This window comes from Miniopterus schreibersii (assembly GCF_964146895.1).
Source record: "Miniopterus schreibersii genome assembly, chromosome: 11".
Taxonomy (NCBI): domain Eukaryota; kingdom Metazoa; phylum Chordata; class Mammalia; order Chiroptera; family Miniopteridae; genus Miniopterus; species Miniopterus schreibersii.
This window is the reverse complement of record NC_138111.1, coordinates 29,537,625-29,564,209: the sequence shown is the minus strand read 5'-3', so window position 1 is coordinate 29,564,209 and position 26,585 is coordinate 29,537,625. Positions and strand designations below refer to the sequence as shown.

General features: G+C 42.3%; 1 long non-coding RNA gene across 1 annotated transcript in view; it reads left to right on the top strand.

The window, feature by feature from the left end:
• Positions 1-21,298, top strand: part of LOC308563619 — a 91,967-nt gene extending 70,669 nt beyond the window's left edge. Inside the window, exon 4 of the long non-coding RNA XR_013999799.1 lies at positions 20,802-21,298. This is a non-coding gene — a long non-coding RNA (uncharacterized lncRNA). The remainder of the gene's footprint in view (positions 1-20,801) is intronic.
• The last annotated feature ends 5,287 nt before the right edge of the window (positions 21,299-26,585 follow it).

The following is a 26,585-nucleotide window of genomic DNA, read 5'->3' as shown; positions in this document are numbered from 1 at the left end:
TATATCTTTTTCCTCCCAGGCCCCACAGATCTCTTTCGGCCCTTCATTGTTTCCTTGGCGGGACTGTTGTAGCAGTTCACTCATTGGTCTTCCTAGCTTCAGAAACTTTTTATTCCTACCTATTCTTCAGACAAAACATCAAAAACAAGAGCAACAAGAAAATAATATCAGCAGCAGCAAACTGCAAAGACTTCCCACTGCTTCCACTAACAAAATCTTTCCCTGCCCTCCTCCCTGAGTGCCATGTCTGAGCCTCATCCAGTTACTGGCCTTTCAAGGCAGTGTGCTTCTGAGCCTTCGATCATGCCATTCCTTCTGCTTGTGATGCCCTTCCTCTCATTCTCTGCTCTACAAGCTCCCATTTTCCTTTAATGCTCACTTCAAATGCCACTCCTAATGCTACTTCATTTCTTTCCTCTCCAGAATAGTTTCTCCCTACCCTAATGTCCTTGTAGCTCTTAGCACATTTCTGTCTTTGAGTGAATGTTATGGGATATCATGATGGGTTGGGTATCCTTCCCTACAATAAATTCTGAGCTCATTGAAGGTAATTTGAGGGCCTTTTCCATCACTGCATCCCTCCTAGCATCTAGGTCTGTGCCTGGCTCCAGTGGTCACTTGACTATAATTGATTGGATAAATAAATAAAGGTCTTACACCATGTTTTTTACAAAGTACAAAGACCTCAGGAGATCTATACACCAGATTCAAAGTCTGGCTTTTTAACAATTGAGTAGGAAGAGATTTAAAATGAGAAGCTTGGTTGGGCATATAAGGGAATGTTTCCAGGCCAGAGCTTTCCTTCTGGAAGATGAAATACAGAAACTCTCTTTTCTGGGAATGAAGCAACTTCTCGATGGGGTCAAAATATTTGCTTAGTTCTTAGAGGTTGAAAGGCTCTGAGACAGTCTACCTTAGTCGTACACCAGTCTGTGTTTGATAAAATGAAAATTAATAACTAACAACGAACAAACTAGATTTCAATATCAAAGGCTTTTGTTTTTCTTTTTCAAACAAACGTTAAAGTGTAAGACCCTTTGATGCCATCCAACAGAGGCGAACATACTGGTGGAGAGATCCCGGGCACTGCAGCTTTAGGAGGCAGGCAGGACTCTGTGCCTATAAATTATTGATTCAATCACATCAGATTATATCATGAGCAACTTCTTAAGATAATGCACTTAAGATCAAACCAAACAGAGCAATGGAAAGTGCTAGAAGACCTATCAATCCTTCAGCAGGACACAATCCCCACCAACACTTGGTGACACCTAGCCTTCTAACAGTTGCCAGTCTTAGAGTTGTCACACAATATAACATTGCTGTTTTATTTGGCCTTTACTGATCAGTAATGAATTTGAACTTCTTCATATGCTTAACAGTTTTGGGGGTTCCTCTTTTAAAAATTACTTATTCATATTCATTTTCTATTGTTTTTTAGGTTGCTATCTTTACTTTTTCTGAAGACAGCAACAACAACAAAAACAAACTCTTGTGTCATCTAAGATAGATCCTTGTTACTCAAAGAGTAGTGCCTGGTCCAGTGGTATCAAAATCATGTGTCAGACATGCAGAATCTCACATCCCACCCCAGACTTACTAAATCAGTACCTGCATTTTGACAACATCCTCATGAGTCAAATGTACATTAAAGCCTGAGAAACATTGGTCTATATCTGTGCTGCCCAGAATGGTAGCCACTAGCTTTTTAAAATTAATTAAAATCAAATTAATTAAAAATAATAATTTAAAAATTAAATTTAGAATGCAGTTCTTCAGCCATCTGAGTCACATAAGGCTAGTGGCCACATCATTGGACAGTGCGGATATAGAAAATTACCATGATTCTATGATCTCAGAGCTGCCCGGATGGAAAGCAGATTGCATCTATAGTACTGGCAGCTGTTAAAAAAAATCTCCTGCTGGTATATTACATTGGAATTTTCTCTTTTCTTTTCTTTTCTTTTCTTTTCTTTTCTTTTCTTTTCTTTTCTTTTCTTTTCTTTTTTTCTTTTCTTTTCTTTTTTTCCTCCTCTCCTCTCCTCTCCTCTCCTCTCCTCTCCTCTCCTCTCCTCTCCTCTCCTCTCCTCTCCTCTCCTCTCCTCTCCTCTCCTCTCCTCTCCTCTCCTCTCCTCTCCTCTCCTCTCCTCTCCTCTCCTCTCCTCTCCTCTCCTCTCCTCTCCTCTCCTCTCCTTTTTCCTTTCTTTTATTTTGTTTTGTTTTTCCCTTCTAAGCTATGACAAGAAGCCTGAGAAATAGGGGAGATAATTAATAACAGTGGGACTTGATATTTGTGTGGTGGGCTCATGGGTTGAAAGGAAACACAGTATGTGTGAGGGGCCAATGAGGTGTATTTGCTATATCCAGATACGAGGCCATAAAGGATTCAACTAAGGTAGGGATGCTGGGGGATATTATGTTGGCTTGACTTTTCCAAAGTTCCAAAGTATTTGCATATACTTTCTATAATTTTATCTCACCACAAAGCTATGGGGCAGGACAGAAATGACTTTCCCTATTTTTCAAAGGCCAACCAAGTATGTTGAGGCGGTCATTTGTTTTAGGAGTAGAAGAAAAGGAAAAGATGAGCTACCCTATTTGCCTATGTGAACTTAAATACATAAAGCAGGGAGATTAGGGCTGGACAAAAGGAAAACCTCTCTTACCAGGAGAGTAAAGTTGTTTGGTGTACAACTGAATAAAGCTGTGGAATTCCTACATGGCCAGTAGAAGAGTCGCAGTAAGATGAACTAGGAAGAATAATTTGAGCACTTACCTTAAGCTTGGCCTGTGCTAGGTACGCTACTCACCTGGTTACGTTTATCACAGCTCTGTGGGGTCCCAGTCAACCCCCACCCCACACATAAGACCACTGAGGCTCCCAGGTCCTAAAGCTATGACTGGCTACAAGCACTATCCCTTTCCCACTGAGCTATGAATTCTAGAAGATCATCTGATGACATGGGTCTGGTGCAGATGATCTCCGTAACTCCCTTCCATGTCTAAACTTGAATGTGCTCAGCTCTGAAAGTAATTCACTTGGAATGAGATAAAACACAGGGATTTAAGCCTTTGAAAGGGTCATCAGCTGGCAGGCCCTTTTTATAGCACTTCTCTCAGAGCTGCCTGGATGGAAAGCAGATTGTGTCTTTTGTCATCATGTGGCATTGTCATTCTGGAAGCCCCTGGTGCTTCCACCAGACCACTCAGCGTGGTAATGTGACTCTCCATAGCCTCAGAACATGGTGGCTTTGAAAATAGATGCGTGTGAATTATGCCACCAGATAATTAGGACCATAGGGAACATTTTGAATTTTTAAGTTACTGCAGGGCATGACGTCATGTGAAACTTGTCTTAAAGATTGGCTGCACATCCACAGGAAGGCTCCCTTCCTATCAACAGTGCTTTAGCCACAAGACAAAAAATGTGCAGAAATCAAGAACCATTGAGAGTGAAACGAAGAACTCCTCAAGTGGGAAGGAGCTACTTGCTAGTGGAGAGTGAGCTGGTTAAGAATTTGCCAAAGAGAAGGAGGAAGATTCAGGGGGCTAATGAGGGACACCAAAATGTAGTTATTTTTTAAAAAAGTATTTCTTATGCAAGCTTTTAGTTCTGAATCCACCTTGGTCACAAATGCACATGCAGCAGAATTGCCATACACCTCAGCAAAGTTCATGTCTCCTAAGAAAGTGCACGAGAAATTTGATCAATGGAACCCTTTATCACCTCAATTCTGCCCTCCCACCCTTGTCATCATATCCTCATGTTTTGTGATATTTACAATACATTTCATGAAAGAGTTGGAAACACATTTATAATAATGTGTAAATGGCTAATAAAATGTCAATTCCTTAGCATAGTTCATATTAGGAAGAGAGATCAAAGCCTAGGCTGACTTTTATTCAGTATTGTACTAGAGTTATTATGAGTATTTATTATGTGCAAGCTTTGAGCTAGAATTTATGGGATGATGCTAAAATGGATAAATTGAGGTCCCATTTCCTAGGATTTCACAGAGTGGTAAAAAATGGCGATGGTAGGTAAGCATAAATTACTCCAGCAAGATAGAAGAAGTTAGGTTAGAACTAAATGCTGTGAGTAATTGATTGGTGAGAAAAGTTAATTTTAATTGAGAGTCTGGGGAGGGTAATCTGAGTATAACTGAAAGATAATGAGGGCTTAAATATGCAAAATTTAAAAATGCATACTGGGTTAAAGCTATTCCAGGCAAGGGGAACAACTTGAATACCGTTTAGTAAAAGAAGGGGACAAGTAGGTGTGGAATAGGAGAGAGGAGCAATCCCCAGTAGCGCCCTGTAGAGGATATGAGAAAGAGAAAAGAAAGTGGTGGGAAGGCCAGGTAGGGATTATGTAATTGAGGGTCTGCCTATCAAGCTAAAGCTTTGTTCCGTGTGTTACAGGGGGTTGCAATGACTATTTGAGCTGGGAGGGATGGATGCTTTTCCAGAAGAATTTTAGGCCTCAGAGTCAGTAAATTAGGGAGGATTTTTGGGGGGTGAAAACTGGGTGCATATTTCAGGATGGAGCCCTAAAAGCACATTATGTTAGGTATCTGTTCTGCTAAATAAGTCCTAGGACCTATGAAAAGGGGATCAAACATCAAGATATGATGAAGAGAGGTGTCAATTACAGAGAACAGATGAAGGTACTTTGTGAATTTAGATGGGAAAAAGTGTCTAATTAGATGAGGGATCAACATGTCTGCATGGGTTCCAGGAAAAACAGATATTCTTTCTTTCTAGATCCCTTATCACCCCCAAAGAGTCCAAATACCTATTTTTAGAGGCCTCTTTCTCTTAAGAGAACAGTTGAAAGACAATGTGGATATGACTGAGGCGGCACTTGTGTGGAAAAGCTAAATAGTTGCAGTTGGGACACAGTGATTATGCTAGGATATTAAACAGTTATTTTCTCTTTCTTCTGTCCAAGTAGAGCTAGAGGTCAGTGTTCACCAGAGTCCAGCTGTCAGGTAGCTGAGCAGCAGAAGCAGTCTCCAAATCTGGCTGCACTTTAGAGTCATCCAATGAGCTTCTAGAACTGCCAGGGGCCAACCCCCATTCCAGACCAGTGGCTTCTGAAAGCTCCTCAGGTGACTTCTAATATATAGCCAGTGTGTAGTGGTTGTCCAAGTGTGGTCCTCCACCAACAGCATCGGCATCACCTGGAACCTTGTTAGAAATGGAAATAATCAGCCACACCCAAGTCCTCCTGATTCAGAAGCTCTGGACTGTGTTTTCACGGGCCCTCCAGGAGCTTCTCCTGGGGGACCTCCGGTGTGGTGGGAAGACTTCTGAGTCTGGATGCAGACCTGAATTCAAATTCCCAATTGTACTTCTTTGGCAAGTGACTTAATATCTATAGATACAGAGGCCTGAGCATGAAGGAAGGCAGGTGTGTGATGACAGAGGCAGATTAGAATTACACTACCATAAGCCAAGGAAAGCCCAGGGGTGGAAGAGGCAAGGAAGTTTCCTCCCCTGGAAGCTTTGGAGGGAACATGGCCCTGATCACACAATGAATTCAGACTTCAAGCTTCCAGAACAGTGATAAAACTAAGTTCTGTTGTTTTAAGCTACCCAATTCTAAGTACTTTGTTATGGTAGTCTTAGGAAATCAATAAAGAGCAACTGCTAGCTATTATGGAAAAATGTCTTATCTTAGAACTGATTTTAGAATATAACATATGGGTGGAAAAAATACTGAATTATTTTCTCCTTTTATTTTATTTATTTTGGTTCCCTGATTTCAGCAGATTTGATGGGTACCCAGAGGGGCAGACACTAAATAGTAGGATTTAATTACCAGAAACAGAATGGATGTGGTTTGTATTAATTAATTAATTAATTAATTAATTAATTAATTAATCGAATCTATTGGGGTTAATAAAATTAAATAGTTCAGGGATACAACTATATAATACATCATCTGTATATTGTATTGTGTGTTCACCACTCCAAGTCAAGTTTCCTTCCATCACCATCTATCCAATAACTCACTGAGCCTGGCCACCATGGCTCAGTGGTTGAGCATCAACCTAGGATCCAGGAGATCATGGTTGGATTCCTGGTCAGGGCACATGCCTGGGCTGTGGGCTCGACCCCCAGGAGGGGACATACAAGAGGCAGCCAATTGATGACTCTCATCGTTAGTGTTTCTATCTCTCTCCCTCTCACTTCCTCTCTCTGAAATCAATAAGGATATATTTTTAAAAAACAAAAAAAACACACCCCCAAACCTAAACAAACCACAACAAAACAAAACTCACTGACCTGCAGAAATTACTCTAGTTTAAACACCATCCTTTGAGTATTGGTGAGCACTGTCATGATATAACTGGAGGGGTGTCAGAGGCCGCTATACCCCCACAGTTTTCTTTTTTCATGGCCTACTGTGAGAGTCATTTCTTTGAGTTAAACAGAGTCTGTATCTCAAACCCTCTTTTAAAGTGAGAAAGATTCTTGAGGGGGATAACTCATTAAAGAATTAATATCTTGTTCTTTGGTTGCTGGGGAAGGAGGTGGAGAAAGAATACTGAAAATGAAAAGTGGGCCAGGAAATTAAGAGGGAACCTGAAAGTGAAACTCTACCTTTCTCTACCATCTTATCCCAGGCTAGTTTTGAATATTTTAGTGGGAACTTCAGCTATGTTTTAATAATCTAATTACTGTAGAAATCCAAGAAAGTTCAAATGCATATTTGCCATAGTAAAGAAGAAAAGAAGTCATTGTAGATTATCAAGAGATGATTAACCTTGAGTTCCTGGTGTGCTTCTTTCCTTTATGTGTGTGTGAAAAATAATTATTTCCTTCCCATTCCCAAAAGAGATCCAAAGCAATACTTTTTCATTGCTAATGAGATTGTGTTTAGAGTTTAGAAATGGAACCCTATGAGCTCTTGAAGGTGGAGGAGTGCAGGCATTTGCTATGGAGTTGGCTTAGGATTCTATTTGTTGAGGTTCTTTGAAGGGTCATGATACATTTGTATGAAGATAAAAGCAACCCAGTTGGCAGAGATGAGAAGATGCTTGTTTCTCAAAGGGATTTCAAGGCCATTGATGAAAGAGATGCTCTTTCATCCTTCCTAAGGGGAGTTTCTGACAGCAGTCCTCAAACCAAGTGTTTCCAAATATTTATTAAGTCCAGGTTTTACTCATAAAATATTTCTGATCAGGAAATACAACTAGATATCACCCAAATTCAATTTCAGAAATAAATTCCATATAGTTGAGTTCAGATCTTAACTATTGACTTGCTCCATTGGAGAGAGAGACAGAAAAAAGACTATGAAGTCATATATATATATAAGTTGAGATCCTTTGTGCATGCATAACATCTCATGATCAGGCCACCAGTCTCTGCAAAGTGAAGTTATTCATACAAACGAGTCTGTTCTCAGGACCATAGCACAGATAAGGAAGGGATGTTGCAATCCAAACAGAAAAATCAAGACCTAATACAGCATCCAAGAGGTGAAAAATAAAATCTAAGAAAAAAATTCAGCATGAAATTAAAGGAGAACCTGACTATGATCCCATTTCCTCATCTGAGCCCAGAAGATAAAAACGGTAATAAATTCATTCATCTACACCCACTTTAAATATCGGAGCCGATCAGCAGTTTCACTGATGTACAGCCAGACTTTGAAGTCTGTCTTAGCTCTGGAATTCGACCAGCCACTTTCCAGACCATGTAATGTATTGCAGATCTTTCCACATTATGCATTCCAGATGGCCACAGTAATTCTTTGTGCATTTTCTCCTTTCTTATTTGGGTTACTGGGGTAATTTGGGAATAAAGTGTGCATGCTGCAAAGTGAAAATTGACATACACTTACTGCCCTGTGCAGCTCAGTCAACGATGGATATTAAAGAAACTGAAAGAGTTAAACATGTATACAGTGAATGGAGGAGGGAGGGAGAAAGGAGGGAGGGAAGTCTCCTAAGTGGTGATTTTTGCTGCTTGCTAAGAGTGAGGGTTGCTGGCTGTGTCGAGCACAAGTTAATTTTTCATGATCATTTAGGGGGTTACTAACCATTCTCCCTCCCCCTGCTCCCTCACCTACGTACCACAACCTTCACCTCGATGTTAGGTGACCATATGATTCACCCACAAACCGGAAGAAATCTCAGTAAAAAGGGAGCGACTAACATTACGCCTGAGTAGTGGGCTTAAGCCCCCTTTACAAATCAGGACATACGTTGAAGAGTAACTTCGAGAAGGATGCCGAGCTGTTTAAACACTGATTTTATTTAATTCAGCACTTGCTCGGTGCAAAGGAGCTGCCAAGTGGCTGTTGACCCTTGGGTTTGTGGTGACCGGACTCTCCAGCTCCCCACACAAAGTCAACACGTGCACTTAATAGGCAGCAAGCGTTTGGTCCCCACCCGGTGGCTTTGCCTCTGCAGTGCTCACCCCGGCTTGGTCCAGCTTGCCCCGAGCTGATTTATGTGGCATCCTATGGCCCTGCCTGAGTGTGCCCTTGGGTTGCCCTGTTGTTTCCACTCAGACTGCGAGAGGAATCTGTGACTCAAGTGAAGTAATGGCATGGAACCTTTTCTAGCAAAGAAGACAGCCTTTTAAAAAAAATAATTTTCAAGGCTGCATTTAAATATCTCTACTGTGAATGCAGTGGGTGTTTTAACTGCTGTTTTTCTATGCCAGTCCCCCTACATTTTTGTACGCAAGTCGCTACAGCCATCCTTCTCAACCTTGGCTACCCATTGGAATCATCTGGAACCCTTATTAACATAGAGATGCCAGGACCCCTTCCCCGGGGATTCTGATTCAATAGGTCTCACGAACATCTGGAAGAAGCCACAGGAAGTAAAAATCCTGCAGAAATCTAATCTCCTCCACTCATATTTCTCTTTTTCTCATCAAATTCTCCATCATGTCCATGAAAAATAGTTCTGGAAATCTAGCCAGCTTTCCAGTCTCAGCGCAAGGAACATCGGCTCTCATCTGGTAAAGAAAGATGGATTTTATTTTCTGAGACACCGAGCAGACTATTGCAAGCATCTTGCTGTTTTTCCAGGCGGTTCTCCTTTTGGCCCAGCGGTGAGGCCTGTGCACACAGGGCCATTTTCTCCACGATGGGGCGGGGAGCCCAGGGGTGTCCTCTCTCGCGGGAGCGGCAGCTTGCGTTTCACAGACGCAAGAGGCTCCCAGTTTTGGAGGCGGCCACTGGAATTCTGGACTTGCAGCCAAGCTCCCAAACATCCTAGGGCAGCACAACAGGAAAAACATGGGTATTTGTGTCTGTGTTTCCTTGCTCAGGCGAGGACATGGACAGATAAATCTCACAGAAACATTTTAATTTTTCTGGAACACTCAGAAAAATCAGACCTTGTTTATTTGCACAAAGATGGCCATGTGACTCAGAGGCTCACCCAGTTAGGGACAGGCTTGCCATGGAAAACACAGGCTCTTCTGAATATTTCTGTCTTTTTTTCTGACTGTAACAATATTATATATTTTTTAAAACACTTGGAAAAACAGAGAAAGAATGGCAAGAAAAGCAAACCCAAAGCCATACCTTTCAGAGAAAATGCATGTTAATATTTTAAAGTATTATCTTCCAAGATTTATATCTTCACAGCACAGATATCATAAAATGAAAATTGTCATTAGTATTCTGTTTGATAATCAGGTTTTCTCTTGATACAGTACTTTGAGAATTGCTCCATATTGTTAATTATTATTCGAAAATGAGATTTTTAGCTTTTTAGTTTTTTGGCTGCACTAGAGATATTTTTTTTTAAAACCTGTCTGCTGTCTGGCATTTAGATTGTTGTGTGTGTTTTTTTTAAATGTTTATATGTGGCTGTGATTAATCTCCTTAAATTAAAATTTTTATTTAACATAATTGATGACTGTATCAAAGGCCTTAGTGCATACGCCTACCTGGAACCTAGGCATTCTGACTCTCGCAATGGCTGTAGTTGGTGAGCTTCGGTGAGGACAAGAGCTTGGAGTGAAAAGTTTGCATTCTTCAGGGGGAAGCCCCTGAGCCCCACCACATCCCCCCAGAAGGGCTAAGCAGTCACTAACCTATGCCAATCTTACTGGCCATGGCTGCTTTTCTAGATTTGTGATAAAGGCAGAGGCTATGAATTCTAGGATTTGAAGAATAGGGTTTGTGGTAGATGGGATTTTTCTTGATCTCTCAATAGCTGTCACCATTATTACCCGTGTTCCTTTTTGACAAAGAAGGCCTAATTCGGATTAGAAACTGGACAGAAAAAGAGCATTTTCCCCGTTGACTTCTTCCTGTGCATCAATAACTTACAATACAGGAAACGAGTCTAATGAAGGGAAGTGACAATCTAGTGTTTTCTTGAAGTTTGTCATCTGGACCTACTACTTATATTTTAAATCTATTCTCTTGTCACTTTCAATCAACAGCCAACCTCCTGCCTCTCTGTCCCAGTCTCCATGCTCCAGCTATACTGGCCTGTTAGTGAGCTCTCTCTCCTAACACTGCCTCATCCCACTGGGCTATTTTCTCTGCCAGGACCACCATCCATCCCCTCTTACCCTGCTCCTGGGTGAACTTTTGCTTTCTCTTCAGGCCTCAGCTTAAACAAACTTCGCACCAAGTAAGTGCAGACAGCTGGGGCCTTGTACTTCAAAGAAGCCCCTCCAGCAATATTAAGGGATGCAGGTACTTAAGAATTTTGTGAACCTGGTGGGTAGAAATAGGAAATAATCTTTTATTAAAAACTGCAAGCATTGTTACCTGACAGGAGCTAGAGACTTAGCTACTTCTTGAGGGCACACTGTCCTTTGGTCCAGGGAAAACCACCCTGAGGGATAGATGTGTACAGAACCAGGGTCTATGCGTGTAACAAAGATGTTCTAAGAAGCAAACATTCTCTTTTGAGTGAGAAGGAAAATGGTATTTCTTTGAAGGAGGCAAGGAAGCATCCCTGCGCACTATTTTTATTTTTAGTTTGCTTTTGGAGAAATATCACTATGAGCAAGGTGTCTTTATCCCACCTTGACCTTGGAGCTTGGTCAGGGGTCTTTGTGGTTAGCGAAGCTGTGGAACTGTTTTTGTGGGAGACTTTGTGAGGCTGTGGGCACGGTCATAATTCTCTGACGCCCCAAGCAACAATACTCAGCATCTCTACACCTCCCCCCGCAAATGGATGACTTTTGTTTCCATGATATGTTTCGATTGGTTTCTGCAGGTAGGTAGTAAAACAACTATCCTTTTGGTATTTTTTGAATAGTGAGCAATGTTACCAAATTTTCCTTTTAGAACTAGGGATGTTTTACCCAGTTCTCTTGGGTGTCTAGGTCAACAGTCAAACCACCTGGAATAAACGAGAGTTTTCCTTTCTTGTAACTATAATTTTATTTCTATTTTATGCCTTTTCACAATGAAAGAAGCCACATGACAGCCAAACCAGATGGAATGACACAAAACGCTATTGAGTTTCTGAGCATCTATAGGAATGATGGATTTGAGATCAGAGGTGAGAGGCTTGAGCCAGAGGGAGCAGCTAAGGCAACGTTGCAGTACTTTAGGAGATAAGGGACACAGATTTGAAAATAAAAAAAATATGTGCGCACACATACACATATACATACATATGTATGTATTTTAGATGCCACAGTGTTTTTGGTGATGTGGTAAATCAACAAAAATGACTCTTGGGCTTGAAGCCTGAAGCCTGATGGTCTAATTGATTGTTAGCAGGAAATTATTTTTAATAGACAATGAAATCATTCATTTATCTGTAAAGAGGTGATAGGAAGTATTTTAATTAAAACACTCAGTTTATAAAGATATTTAAAACTGTGGATTCGGGAGAAATTTGCCATTAGTCAATTTTTACTGTTCCTTCGTGGTCTGAAACATAACCCGGCTGTACCCAAACTCTGTTAATTAGCCCGAGCACAATGCTTTTCCAGGCCACTTTATGGGTGTGTGATCTCATTTGGGTCTCACAACAACCCTGTGATATACATCATAATAGAAAATAGCATCTGTGGAGCACTTTACAACTGCAAAACACTTTCCCCTGATACATCCTTTCAGGTCATGTACACAAGTGTTGCTGGTGATTTATACAGTTCAGCCCTGTGGCTGCAACACTTGGAGTTCTCTGGGCACAAGGTGCTGTATCGAAATCCTATGTCTTTACATCTCTGGTTCCCTCTGGTGAAATGTCCTCCTTGCATGGTCCAGCTGCTGGGCTCTGTAACATTCAGAAAGAGCCTCCCGTCTTCCCTAGAAGAACAATAAAGTCGTATGTGAAGGAAGTTGGGGCAAGTAGAGGCCGCATGGTCCTTGGGAGGGAAGGCCTTGGCTGAGCAGGAGACCCCAGCAGGACCGGGGAGATCGCCTCGCCCTGCTCCACTGCCCCAATCTGCTTAAGGTAGCACAAGCTCAGGCCTGTAGTTGCCCCTGCTGTCCATGGAGGTCCCAATGGATCCCAGCTATACAAAACCTACATCGCCTTGAGATCTGAGGCATCCTCTTTTTAAACTTCTGCTCCTTAGCTCACTGCCATCACCAAAGAGAACAATATTGGGTACCCATCCCACGACCCTGGCCTTCCACCCTCCACAGGGTTCCGTCAACTTTTTTATCTGAAACCCACGTTTGTAGAAGAAAGGAAAAGAAAGGGAGTTGTTTGTTTGATAAAGGGGAATGAAATAATTGAGCTGACTAGCTCAGGGCTCCTGTTGTCATTAGTTACATCTCCTATTAGGGTATCACTAGCCTGGGCTTGGCATATCCACCTACCCATGTGCTCTCAGAGCCCCTGTACACATCCCTATTTTGGTACATGAAGTAAACAGCATTCTTTTGGTGACAAGGGACAGAGTCCCAATTCAAATTAGCTCAAGCCAAATGAAATAAAAAGAGGAGGGGTTTATTGAATCAACTATTTATACTATAGAAAGGAGTGGAGCTGGCCTCGGGCTGGGCTGGCCCCGGCTGAGATGCTGTCAGGAAGCTGTGTCGCTGCCTCACCTGGGTCATCTCTGGGAGCTGGCAACATTCTCTTCTGCCATGATGGCATTGATGGCCTAAATGGTGAGCAGAGCGGGAAGGACAGTCTTCCCTACCAGCTTCAGTTTTGCCAGCTGGGATAACAGGTTTCTCTCCTGACCAATTGCGTTGGTCAGACAGATGACATAGCTTGATCCCTGAGGCTGTGGGGCTGGAGCTCCTCCTGGAGGTGCAGTGGGGGCCAGAGACATGGCTAATGGAGAAGCCTGTCACCTGAACCACCCTTCCCAGCCATGTCTTCTGGGAGCACTCATTCCCTGTGCTGTAACTGCTATAACTCGTCTGCTCTTCACCTACCCACAGTCCCTCAAGGATAAAGCCAGTGTCCTATTCCCACTGTGTGTCTTCGTTTTAGCGCAGGCCCTGGAATTCGGCAAGAGTTCACTAAAATAGACGAAAAATAAAAGAACCAATGAAAGAACTCATGTGGGACAGTGGGACCCAGATTATATCAGGTATCTGAATGGGAAAGCCCTGCTAAGGCACAACTACAACGAACAGGATCTCAGGTGTGTTCTTAGGTGAGGTGGAATTATAGACCCAGGGGTTCTGAGCTTCTGAGTGATGGGGTATTTTTTGTTGTTGTTTTTATGTTTCTAAACCATGGGCCACATAAGAGAGTGGGACTGAAGCTAACAAGGTAGATGTGAGTACCTTCAAAACACTGCCCCCTGAAGGTTGCAACCGATTCCACTGTTAGATATTAAAGTCTCTTGTATATCTCGACCCTCCTCACACTACCCCTGCAAAGGCAGATGCACTAAATTTATCTGGAAGTCTCCACCTCCCCCAGCTAATGTCAAATAACTCACATCACGGTTGGCCTAAATAAGAGAGCATTTTCCCCTCATTACCTTCCTAAATGCCTACGTGGCAACATCGCTGTCAGAAAAACAGTTAAGTACTTTGTTTTTAACCACCCTGTTTGCAAATAAAAAATTAGGTTGACATGACTTTCTCCTGGAACTTTGTTTACATTGCACTTTGCCCATGAGGAATGTTTTGAATTCAAGCAAATTAAACACTCTCCAAACGCTGTGCTTAAAATAATAAAGAACTCTCCGGAACATTTAAGCGGGGCTGGAGGATTTCCTGACAACACCTGCGATTCACCAGCTGTTGCCATGGAATTCGGCCATGGGCTGCAGTGCGCTTCTCCTAACGTCCGTCCAGCAGATACCGTTACATCCAGCAGTACACTTGGAAGTCCTAAAGAGAGCTGTTGCTCTCCCTGTGACTTGTTAGACAGGGAATGGCATCTAATAGAGAGGCATTAGCATTAAAACTTCAATGAGATTCCTTAAAACAGCCTGGGGTGAGTCTGTCCCCAGGCTACTAATATTTTCCAATTCATAGAGGACACTATGTTTTTGGGTGTTCTAGGAGAAGCTGCCCTTGAAAAGAAAAAAAGAAAAAATAATAACTTCCACATAAAAGTTTAGTAAGGCGGCTTTGTTTTGCCGGAGAGCTGTTAACTTCAAAACGTGGCTCAGCAGTTGAGCACTGACCTAGGATCCAGGAGATCACGGATCGATTCCCTGTCAGGGCTCATTCCCGGGTTGCGGGTTCCATCCCCTGTCGGAGGTGTGCAGGAGGCAGCCGATCAATGACTCTCTCGTCGCTGATGTTTCTGCCTCTCTCCCCCTCTCCCTTCCTCTCTCTGAAATCAATAAAGATATATTTTTAAAAAAGTGAATGATATTCTCAAGATTCGTGCATGTCACAAATGGTAGTGTTTCATCTTTTCTTATGGCTGAGTAGTAGGCAACCATATGATTTCACTCATATGTGGGATGTGAAACAGAAAGCAACAAACAAACATCAACAACAAAACAATCAACCAAGCAAAACTCATAGACATAGGTAAGAGTATGGTAGTTCCAGAGGGGAAGGAGGCAGCGCAGGTAGAAGAGGGAAAAGGGGGTCAGATAGATGGTGCTGGAAGGAGACTTGACTTTGGGTGGTGAGCACACAATGCAATATATACAGATGATGTATTGTAGAATTATATACTTGAAATGTATATAGTCTTATTAGCCAGTGTCACCCCAATACATTTAATAAAAATTTTTAAAAAGTGAATGAGACTATTTTCGATGTCTTGCTGACTCCTGGCAGGCTCTGTGAGGAAATGTGTCATGGTGGTAATGGAATTATCATTGCTCTGTGCTTGTTATTTCACCAGGTACTGGGACTTTTCACACTGAATCTTCATGATAAAGGATCATTTTAAACATTTGTGGGTGGAGGAACCAAATACTTAAGTTACTTCTGTCCTTTTCCTAAACATACTTTTAAAAATTACTATTTTCTTTTAAAAAGTGAGGGATAGCATTCATTATCTCAGATTTAATGAAGAATTTATAATAATAAAAGTGCTAAATTCTGCCCAAATTAGCTTATCTAGTGAATGTGATTGAAAAAAACATTTCCAGAGATATCTTGCTTTTTTAACTTGGCAAATTGATTGTAAAGTTAATCTGGGAGGATACATTTATGAAACTAGTTAAAACAATTTTGGAAAAGAAAATATCAGAACATTTCAGTTATCAGATATGAATAAATATTATAAGGTTATAGTGTTTTGAGAAGTGTGGCACAAAATAGACCGCTTGCAAAGATAGTGTTCAGACGCCATCCCTGATGGCCATGGGAATTTAATATGACAAAGATGACATTTCAGAGAAGTGAAAGAATAAACTATTCAATTAATGGTATTGTGACAATTGGTAAACATTTGGAAGCAAAGCCAAGCTACTTAATACCATAAACAAGCATAAATCCTAGGTAGACTGCAGATGTGTATATTAAAAAGTAAGTAAAGCAGAAGAAAAATATTAGGGAAACATAGATAAAATTTTCATAACATTTCTGATATGAGTTTTATATTTGCGTGTATGTATGTGCATATGCATATGTGTGTGCGTAGATGACACCTGTGTGTTTTCTGTTTTAGTCTTCTCATTATTCTGAGAATGATCTAGGATCCAGATATAATCCTGTAACTCCCCTACTTGAAATCCTGCAGTGGATCCATACTTTAAGCCTTAATGTTATTAAATACTGGCATGAAGGGGAACCCTTGGAGTTGTTCAGTGTACAATCTGTGTAACTACTCAGAGGTCCAGCTGTCTTCCTTGCTAAATTGGGAGCCTCTTAAAGACAAAGACTGTGTCTTTTATTTCTATATCTTGCTGCCTGCTGCAATTCCTGGTATACAGAAATTACTAAGTGAATGACTAAAAAATCTCAAAATATAACATATTCTCTGGGCTACTAACATTCATGGCTACATAAAATCCTCAGTTCTGTAATAGTAACACAACTATGAATGCATCCGAGAGGGCAACCACTTTGCCAAGCCATTAGTCAAACTGTGGGGACTATTAGAACGTCTTCCTCTTCGTAAAATTCATATATCTGTGTTAGGTAGAAAAGGCTTTTGGGATCAATTACTCTAACCATTTACATCTGTGGCCTCATTTTACAGATGAGGACATTAAAGCTCAGAGGAATAACATGTCCTGCTCTTTGTCTCAGGATAAGTTAGTGATTGAGCTGAGAATTCACTCTGGGAGTTTGAACTCTGAGACACACATCCTATTTCAGCCCCATAAAGATGCAACATGGAAGAGTAGATATTTCAGTGAAACTTTGGGAAACTCTAGGGATTCCTTGGAGAACATGGTGCTTTGTGACTGTATAATTAGGAAGTCTGCTTTATCATTTAGGATGTTTTGGGCTACGTGTAACAGAAAGCCTAACTCACACTGGTTTAAACAAGAGGGGACTTCACTGAGTCTCCTAATATGGGCCAGGCTTCTGGATTTGCTTCATCCAGGGTCTCTGGCTCATTTCTCTGGGACTCCCTTGGCTATGCCCTACTCTGTGTGTTGGCTTCATCCCAGGTTGGCCTTCCTTTTGGTAGAAAAAGGACCAGATCTCCACCCTACCAATTCCTGGGGAAAGAGACTCCTTCTGTCCCATCCTTCACCACAAGAGTCCTGAAAGTCACCTGGATTGCATCAGCTTGGGTGGCATGCCCAGTCCTGAATCAGTGACTGTGGCCAAAAGAGGAGAACACAAGGTTTGGCTTAAGCTGGTCATGCCCTACTCCTGAAGCTTCCCCTCAAAACAGAAATCATATGGGTTGAGGGAGGAGGGGAGGATGCAACATGAGGCTCTGGGTACTGTTAGGAAAGGAAACGGTAGAGATGGATGCTGGGAAGGCAACCAATAAGCCTGCTCACAGTTTTCCCTGTCACCTATTCTTACTAATACAAGACCCAACCAATGAAGCCTTCCTCACCCCACGGATTTCTGAGCCTCCCTGGAAGAACACTCGGATGGGTTCACAACCAATCTAATCAGTCCATCAAAGATACCTTGGGGTATCTATGAATTTGTTTTACGGTCTTCAGTGAGGTCTCGAAATGGTTCCTTGTGCCCCAGTGTCTGAAGGAACTCTTAGAGAAATGGTTTTGCCAATTTTTTTCTTTATGAAAAGATTTGAGGAACAAATCTGAGGTCAGACACCTCACTAGTCAGAAATGACTCGTTTCCAATGCCTGAGTCTGTCACGCAGCCCCCCTTGGGTGCCTGGTGACGTCTTCCTTAGGATAGGGGCTCTTAACAAGGGCACCCATGAACTTGGGTGAAAAAAAATCTCTGTTTTCAACACCTAGCTGAAACTTAGCAGCTTCCTCAGTGATGAATGTACACAACCAACCACAACTGTAAGGACTTTGTTGTCACCCAGGGAAGTTTCAGATGCCTGCACATCACCTATAATTGTGGTAGATGGTACTCTTGTGTGTACCTACCGTCACTCCAAAATCACAGCAGTTACTAAACCAACCATTGAATCTTGCTATTGAAAGACTCAATAAAAACACACACATATTATTATGTAAATTAACATTTCAGACATGTTTTATAAATGCATTTTTATATAATTGACGGCCTTGGTAATCCTCTGTATTTTTCTTAATTCATTTCAAAACATCATTCTGAGATTTTTCTATAGGCTTCACCAGACTGTGGAAAGGGTTGGTGACTCAGCAAAGATTAAGACCCTCAGCCTTAACATGACTTGTTTCTCTGAAGATGTCACAAAGCTGGGGTTTTAGTTTACACGCTCATTTTCCTTTCCCTGTAGCAGTATCTTAATGTCTGGAGTGCTATCAATTTAGGATCTATTGCCTCCCTGCCTGCCCCTATACTTTGCCCTCTTGTTATCCCAAAGGAAAATAGCCGGCAGGGCCCCTGCACCCCGGTCACTTCCCACATTATCAGGGTCTCAACATCAGAGCTCCTTGCTATGCAGGCAGATCCGTTCAGCAGCCGGAGGCCTTCAGGGCCCACCACTCTCTGTGGCCCCAAATGAGCTTTCCCCCTCGCAACTCAAGATTAGTCAAAAATATTCAACAGCCCCAAATGCCTCAGTTTCCTTCAAATTGTTTTAAAAAATACACTTCTTTAGGTCTCAGCAATGTGGACATTTCCTCCCTCCCTTCAATTTCCTTCTAATAACTAAGAGTCTAGGAGGAAAAAAGTCACCTACATGTCAATCTAACATCGTTGATGATCTAATTACTTCTCACCCCAATATTTTCAGCGTTCCCATTTTTTTTATATGTATATTTTCTGTCTTGCTAATGTGCTATTACAGATTTTCTGGCCCATTTTGGGAACCTGCCTCGCCCCCCTCCGTCTTTCAGCCCTTCCACCCTAGTTAAGGAGAATTTCAGCCTTCAAATGGGGAGAAAAATCACCAGGGCCACACGTCCAAATGCTCCCCACTGGCGCAGGCAGCACTTCTGTGTAACAATTCAAGCTCCGTCCTGCGTTTGGACCTCGAGTCCTTTGCAAAGGCAGGTCCCTCGGAGGACGTGGGAGAGAATAGGCGGCCCGCGTGGGTGGTCTGGGGTCTGGGGCACCGGTGACGTCATGGCTTCGCAGGGCAGGTTGTGAAGCCGCAGCCCAGCCCTCGGTGGCCCCGGGCCGGCGTCGCCTGCATTCTCTCTGCTGGAGCCTTCAGTGGTCAGAGCCGCGGGACAGCGACCCTTGGAAATGATATTTTAAAACTTGACCCTCAAAAAGATGCGAAGATTTACAAGCGTTCGTGGGGCTGTTGCTGAAACTCTGTCCATTCCGGAGGGGGCGCAGGGACATCATCGCACCCCGGGGATTTTGCAGGGGGTGCACGGTCTCTTTGCCCGCCTGAATTCCTAATTCTGTGCCCCCCCCCCCCCCGCCCCCCAAAGGACTGCGATTGGCCCTGCCCCAGACCTCGGTTAGGCGTTCTGGGCTGGCCCGGAGGGGGAGAGGCACCGCTCTCCATGTGGACCCGGCAGGAATTTCAGTCTGGGGTGAGCTTTATGGGGACACGATCTGAGTCAGACTCCCGCAGTCTGCACCGGGTTTGGAGGTTCAGGAACACCTGCGCTCCCGAGCCGCCGCCCAGACCCCTGACCTTGGTGCTGTGGGGGCTCAGCCCGCGGCGAAGCGCCTGTCGCAGGCCGGTTCTCTGCCTGCCCTACTGTGCGTCATCGTTTCAATAACCAGTATGCTGGTTATGTTTGGATGGTCCCTCCGGGAATAGCTAAGGCTCTTCCCCCAAATTAAATAATTATAGTTTCAAGCCATAATCATTCCAGAATATCCCAGCATGTACGTGCTTGGTGGATCCAGCCCAAATGAATGTAAATCTCGGACCTGTCTCTTTCTAGTTTTGTGAACTTGGGCAAGTTACTTCACCTTCTTGCATCTCAGTTTCCTCCTCTGAAAAATGATCATAAAAATTAGTATCTAACACAATATGGTTTGGAGAACAGATGAGTTAATTCGTATAAAATACTTAGAATACCAGTTAGCATCTAGTCAATGTTGAGTGAATGTTAACCTATTTTTATTACTATTATTATGATCATTTCCTACTTGTGATTGACATTTTCTGACATCTTGCCCAAGCCATTTCTATTGACATCACCTCTCCCTCATTCACAGCACCTTGTCTTGACAAAGAACAGCGATTTGAATACAGGAGCCCAGAACTTGCATGAATTTTATCTCCAACTGAAACTGGGCACCACCCAAAAATTCAAAATAGATGCTTGGGAATGTCTTTTTTTAAAAAGATAATATATATACATATATATATGTATATGTGTGTGCGTATATATTATCTTTATTGATTTGAGACAGAGGAAAGGGGGGGCGAGAGACTGAAACATCAATGGTGAGAGAGTCGTCATTGAACAACTGCCTCCTGCATGCCCCGAACCTGGGATCACACTGTAATCTCCTGGATCCTATGTTGATGCTCAACCATTGAGCCACGCCCAGCTGGGTTTGGGAATGTCTTAAGGAGATTTATTATTGCTTAAACAGGAGCAGGAAGAGTGTCATCAGCAAAGGGAAACCCTGAGTTTCTTTTTCTGACCATCTGCAGAATCTGATGCAGCAAAGGGACTTCATTGTCCTAACAAGGCCATGCAAGGATATCCTTAGAAGGAAAATATGCTACTTATTCGGATATAACACAACATTTTCAGATCACTAGGATTTATTTAATGCTTATTGAGCTTTTTATGAAGCATTTAGATAGAAATAATCTTATCATTCTTCTGCTTACATAAGAAAAATAGAAACAGATTTGTTTACTTCTGAAATTCTCTTAACATACAGAATGTGCTCATCTGAATAAATTTTTTTTACCTCAGGCTGCCAATGTCCATGTTTTTCTACACAGGATCATCCTCTGGGCCATCAAGAGAGCATAGGTGATGCAGTACTTCATAAAGAGACTCCACTGCTGTCTTCAGGACTTTCTTTCAACTCTTTGATAGTCCCTCAGCAAGATTTGGTGCTTGAATTCCTCAGCTGCCCTATGCGTGTCAATGGAAGACATGTGGACTACAACCTGAACTCAGATTCCTTTCCCAAGCATTGCTTTACCGAAACATTGGGCTCATGATATAGTTGCACTATCAAGACTATCCATCAAGTTTCCAGGAAAAATACGTGGGCAGGCAAAGGCAGCGATGACCAGCAGTCTCCTTGCCTACAGTGACTGTGAGATGTCATCAGCTGCAGCGCACATCCTGATTTCAAAGATAACTAAGATGCAAAGAGACGTGCATTTCAAATTGACAAAATATGCTATTGACACCCACCATTAATTGAATGCCTAACTGTGGGTTACACAAAATACTGAAATAGAGGTGATATAATTCATTTATAACACCTCAAAATAACACATCATTATATCATTTTATATCATTACTATATCATTAATAATGGTCTTCATTATAACTAAAGCTCACAAAGAAATTTTGTGAGCTCCTGGTAAAGGGACAGTTGGACCATGGATGCATCCTTACTTGAGGGAGGAAAGCCATTGCATTTATTGCTGTTAGTCTAAACATTATATTTGGCTAAATGGCATAAAATTGATGGTGCTTAGTAAATAACCATAGCAGCTGAGGAAGAATCCATTTTTTCCCTTTAATGTTTAATCTTGAAAAGGAATGACTAACACAAAACATTCTGTTAAGGGTATAGAGTTATGATTGGTCCCATTTCCAGAAAAAATATCTTTATATGATATTATTAATGATAATAGAACATTCTACTTATATTCCTTTTATTATATGCAGTGAAAACAAACAAGAAACTCACCTATTTACAGGCGAATGATTAAGTTTCTATCTGAGCATCTCATCAATGTTGATGGCCATTAACTTCAAGGTGAACTCAATCATTCTATTAAGTTCTGGTTCCAAGCAACTGTGTCCTTGGAAACATCATGAAAGGAAAATACATAGGAATCAGCTTTATTATTTTTTTTAGGAGAACTTGATAATTTCACTATTTATGATTTACAACACTGAATAAATTCAAGAGTAAACTGTACAATGAGTTAAGTAAATTAAAAATGATTCCAAATCACTTGGTTCATGAAAATCTGTTTGAGAAAATTTAAGAAAGGAGAATTTCTAAATTGAAGGAGAAATTTCCTATTTAAAGTTCAATCCATAGAGTTTATTTTTTTCTGTTTAACACTTCAGGTTATAATAGCGTTATTAGCATATCTATGATTTAAAAGGGTAAAATCTTGGTGAGGAGGATGCCATGAGAGACATCAGCATTCTGTGCATTGTGAGGCCATCAGAATTGGAAGGACATAGCTCATTCTAACCTTCCATTTTACAGATGAAGAAACTGAGGTCCGGACTGCTGAGGTGAAGACAAGCTAGGTGGTCCCATGCTGAGTGGGCAGCGGGGAATTTCAGGAAGGGGTGGTGAAGGAGTTAATAGGGGGAGGGAAAATATCAAGTTTAGTGAGTAGGAAAAAAAGGAGTTAAGTATGCAGATTAGGGAAAAGGGTACCTTGATGTGCTTTGTTGGGAGGCAAACATAGGAAGAAAAAAATACTGTAGAATATTTTGTATTTTTGCAACTAAAAAAGTGAGGTGAGCCAAGAACACAGTGGGCATTTAATCAAGTAGGGTTAAGCCCTTAGCAATAGTCATGCTGGCCATGATCATCATAACAACGTGGGAGAAAAAGCAACATAAAGTGGAGTTAAAGGCCATTGGGATGGAGCAACATTTGGCTTACTGAGCTCTCTGCTGGGGGGAAATTGGAGGAGTTTGTGAAACCTTTGTGCCAGGCACAGAATGAGATCACACAAAGGAGAATTTGAGCCTGGCCAGCGTGGCTCAGAGGTTGGGCATCGACCTAGGATCCAGGAGATTGCAGTTCGAGTCTCAGTCAGGGCACATGCCCAGGTTGCGGGCTCGGTCCCCAGTCGGGGGCGTGCAGGAGGCAGCTGATTAATGACGACTGTCTCATCACTGATGTTTCTATCTCTCCCTCTCCCTTCCTCTCTCTGATATTAATAAAAATATATTAAAAAATTAATTAAATTTTAAAAAAGAATTTGATTTCTATATAAAAGGGTGACTTTACATCTATGGTTCAGGAATGCTCATTATTCAGCCTGTTTGCAGATAGGTGGGGCCATATGATCTGTCCTGGCCACTGGACCGTAAGTACGAGTGCCAAGGTGAGGCCAGTGAGGCCCTGTGTGACTTCCTAGCTACCTCTTCCCCTTCTGAGGGGTCAGAGAGCCAGGAGATGAGTCAGGAGACATGGAACTGAAGAAGCCTGGATCACTGTGTCTCCGCATCAAGGTGCGTTATCCCGGAGAGCCGGCAGACCTACAGTGCACTTTGCCTGGGTGAGAAATGAACACTGTCCATGAAATCACTGTGATTTGGGGGTTGTTTCTTACAGCAGAATATGCCTACCTTGCTGACTGCCACATCCATGATGTCAACTTCTACATTTCTTATTTTTATAAAATAAAAATGAAACATACCACATTTCCTTAGCCTCCCCTTCCTCCCTGGCTTTCTCCTTTCATCAGGGTTGTCACTGTCCTTGTGAAGCCATGGTCCCTGAGTGCTCCCTGGGAACCTACCTTTGGAAACAAGGCTCCTGTGTCTGGGCCAGAGGCCTCTCCTCAGTGGACACTTGGAAAGCTCCATTCTTTGGAGCACACCACAGGCTCTCCCCACCCTCTGGAAGAAAGCTAGGGGAACACAAGTCTCAGAATGTTCCAGCTGGAGAACCCTCTTTCAGCTTTTCTCCTACCTGCAGGCCCCAGAACATTTGTCATCCTGAGGCTGGGAGATAATTCAGGTCCTGAAAGCCCTGCATTTGCTTCTGTTTTCATTGACATCGGTGGCTATTGCCCATTTCAGGTGTTGTCAGCAAAGGGAAAAACCACAGAAAAGGGAGAAACTGGAAGAAAATCTTCAACCAACCGTGCAGTTAATTAAATGGTAATAAATAATAATTTGAGAAATTAGATATTTTGTGGTTGATTTTTATGACTTTTAAAATAATATAACTGGTGGCAAAAAACCCTCCAACATCCAAAACCACAAGTCACATTTTGGTTGTGGTTTTTTTGTTCAAAATACAAAACACTTGGAAAAGATCATTTGAGCTGTGTTTTCCCCACAGAGGTTGAAATTCTCCTCCTTTGAATGATCCCTGGACAATTTACACGTCTTTTAATGTTGGAATCAACATTTTTGCTTAAAGACTTACCTTGGTAATATTAACGTTAATTTATAAAACAACACCTTACAGTTATTAGAGCAATTTCACAGACATTATCTTATTTTTCCCATTGCTGGTTGGTAGTGCTCCTACTTGTGTTCTCAGAAGCTAAGAGGCTTGTCCAAAGTCCCTCATTCAGAACCCTCCAGGATCTTCTAGATCAGAGCTCAACAAATGATAGCCATGGACCAAATCCTACCCACCATGTGTTTTTGTATGGTGCATGAGCTATGAATGTCCTTTATAGTTTGTTTGTTTGTTTTAAATCTTTATTATTGAAAGTATTACAGATGTCCCCCTTTTTCCCCATTGACGCCCCCCCACCCTCCACCCAAGGCCTTCACCATACTATTGCATAACCCATGGACACGGGCTTTACAGTTTTAAATGGTTGGGGGTGAGGGGTGGGGGGAAGAAGAAAATGTTTTGTAACACAGGAAAATTACATAAAATTCAAATTTTGGCATCCATAAATGAAGTTTTCTTGGAGCTCAACCACGTTTACATGCTGTCTGTCGCTGCTTTCTCGCTGTAAGGGCAGAGCTGAGCAGCTGGGGCAGAGCTGAGCAGCTGGGACAGAGACCATACAGCCACAAGGCTGGGGCTGTTTCCTCTCCAGCCCTTCACAGAGAAAGCTTGCGGACCCCTGTCTCACATCATGGGCTTATTATTCCATCGCACAAGAGCTGTCTTTCCAGAATCCTAGCAGACTCGGGGTCAGGGGCAAAACCCGCAGGGATCCGGTTTATAAGCCCAGTAGAAGAGGCTTAGAGATTGGCCTGCAGTGAGAGGCTAGTCCTTTCCACCCTGAGTGTCTCAGGCCTTCCCACTGGTGGACTGGAGGGTGGGGTCCCAGCCTCTAGGTTGGCGGGCAGCTTCCTCCCCCAGGTGTGTGTCCTCCTAGGACTTTCTCCAAAATGGAAGGATGATCTTCCCCCTTCCCCAACTCCACCTTCTCAACCCCAACAAGAAGCAGTTCAGCAACTGATGGTTCGTCCTTAGAGTTAGGAGGGCGAAAGCTGGGACTGAGATGACTGGGAGCGAACAATGAAGCGCTCTAGCACTTGTTTGTGCTTTAATGCAGTTATTTGATGCTATGTCCTGCTTTCTTGTACCCCGTTTCCACTTGGAGCTCGTCTGCTGTAGGTGCAACGGTGGGCTTAGCTCGAGTGGGGCAGGGCAGACAGGATGGAAAAATCAGGCACAGAAGCCTTCCTCTGCTTTTTAGCAGAGCTTCTGATTTATTTTTGCTCCGTACTTTTTCTACCTGCACCCACAAAATATAACATTATCCTCCCCTTTTGGAGTGCCTATAATATGTCATTCAATTTAGATTGTAATAGATGGTCTCATGGAACTGTCTCCATAACCCTCGAATCCTGTAACAGAAGAGGGAACTGAAAGCCGGGTTGTTTAAAATTCTTCCCTGTGGTGAGCTGGTTATCTGAGCTCTGCAATGCCCACATTGAGGCTTCCCCACCAAACCTCCGGAGCTCCGCAAGGTTGAGTGTGTCTCCCATCACGGACACGTCTCGCTCTGTGAAACTCATGATGTCCCCACTATAGGGACACATTCTCCCAGCGCATTCCTCAGAGAACTGACTCCTGGGACCTTAGAAGGAACTGAAAGAAAGGGGGGGGGGAGGAAGAGAGAGAGAGAGGGAAAGAGAGAGAGAGAGACAGAGAGAGAGAGAGAGAGAGAAAGAAAGAAAGAAAGAAAGAAAGAAAGAAAGAAAGAAAGAAAGAAAGAAAGAAAGAAAGAAAGAAAGAAAGACACAGAGAGAGAGAGAGAGAGAGAAAGAAAGAGGAAGGAAGGAAGGAAGGAAGGAAGGAAGGAAGGAAGGAAGGAAGGAAGGAAGGAAGGAAGGAAGAAAGAAAAGAAAGAAAGAAAGAAAGAAAGAAAGAAAGAAAGAAAGAAAGAAAGAAAGAAAGAAAGAAAGATCTGTTGAGGGAATAATGGGTTAAAAAAGCTTAGTTAGATTTCTTTATTCAAGGACTTCTCACAGCCTTTAATACCTCTATAATTTTAAGGCATTTTATTTAGCCTCTCAGAGCCTTAGTTTCCTCCTCTGAAAAGCACAAATAACAATAACAAAATGCTATTATTTTTCTCTTTCTGTTTTTGACTAGAGTCACTTAATTTCTATCAAATTAAGTAAATGCTAACGATCAGAAGGAAATCTGAATAACTTTTGCAGAAAAAAATCATTTTGATAATAAGGCACGCCTGCTAAGAGCATGGCACAGCACATATTTTTTTTTAGTGGATTGCTTTTCGTAAAGGGAACAATGCATCTACGGTAGGGAAACTCATGAGCAATCATTCTGGGCCCAAAATTACGTATTAACCTGCTATCGTCAGGAGAGAATGCCAGCCATTGTATCAAGATAGGGGAGGTTT